A 1,318-nucleotide genomic window follows, 5' to 3' on the forward strand; every position below is an offset into this window, starting at 1 on the left:
TACTTTCCCTTAGAAATACTATTTTTAAATTTAGCAACATAAAGATACTTAGAACTATGGAATAAGAGATGTTTTAAAATATGTATTAGTCTGCTTGGTCTACTCTATACCATAACAAATGATCATAGACTGGGTGACTGAAACAAAGGAAAATTATACAAAATACTTTCTTCTCTTTTCTGATTACACATATGTATTTTACAATAACAGTTTTAGAAAGCTAAGAGCACTTTTCTTTAGATTTTCCAGAAGGCCTTGGCCTTGAAAAACACAGACTTTCCATCAATGTTCATATCATAGCACATCCAAACTAATTCCTAAATAGATATACTATACTTTGTTTAGAATCTAAAGGCTTAATGACAATCATCAGAAGAGGAAAAAGAGCAGGTAAGTTTAATTTACGTAAGTGATCAAAAAATGAATTCAATGATTAATAAATAGAATTTAATAAGGTCTCATGAACCCTGAAGGAGGTGGTGCCGGGGTTTGCAGGGGTAATCACTATGTTTGAATCATTTCCTGTTCGGTACTTCTGCGACTGCAGGGTCATGAAATCATCAGTCCCCTTTCTGCCAGACTGGGTGCTGCCAATCTCCTTAACTCAGTAGCCAGGACTTTTAAGATCTGTAAAAACAATCACAAAATTGAGGTGTGTGCTCATCTTTCTAGCTTCTGGGTAGACTTCTTTTACTAAACTAGCCAGTTCTTTTAAGGTTGCATCCATCCAAGTATAGATCTAAAGCTTGCTTGGTGGAACATTCCTTCGGGAGAACCAGTGCATGGGGCATGATTGGTGGTAAAGCCCCCAACCGGCAGCAGGCAAATCTTCTCACGGTCCTTCTTAATTTCCTCTTGGGTAAGGCACGATTCCACCGCCATCTTCATCCTACGGCCTGTAAGACACTCAGAAAATAATTTCAATAATAATAATAAGAATTACAACAACAATAATAATCCACAGTTCTAGAGCCTACAAGTCTATAAGATGTTAGAAGAATTGCTTTCTGGTGAGGTCTCCCTTCCTGGCTTGCAGACAGCCGCCTTCTATTTCCTTAAGTTCTCACACGACCTTTGCGCTGAGAGAGAACACCAGTCTACTGGATTAAGGGAAGACCCTATGACCTCATTTAATTTTAATTACCTCCTTAAAGGTCATGTCTCCACAGTCACATTGGTGATTAGTACTTCCATGTGTATCTGGGGGTAACAAAATTCAGAGTATAAGAACATGTATAAATAGCATGTTACCCTTTTCACTCCTTTAAAACAAATTACCAAAAATGCAATATAAGTTTAAATATCCCTAGTTTTTGCC

At 37.3% G+C, this 1,318-nt stretch overlaps 1 pseudogene; it reads right to left on the minus strand.

Moving 5' to 3' along the window:
- Positions 1 to 447: 447 nt before the first annotated feature.
- LOC100964263 lies at positions 448 to 906 on the minus strand (annotated as a pseudogene).
- Between the last annotated feature and the right edge of the window lie 412 nt (positions 907 to 1,318).

Source organism: Otolemur garnettii, unplaced genomic scaffold (genome assembly GCF_000181295.1).
Source record: "Otolemur garnettii isolate 467f Iridium unplaced genomic scaffold, OtoGar3 scaffold00083, whole genome shotgun sequence".
Classification (NCBI taxonomy): domain Eukaryota; kingdom Metazoa; phylum Chordata; class Mammalia; order Primates; family Galagidae; genus Otolemur; species Otolemur garnettii.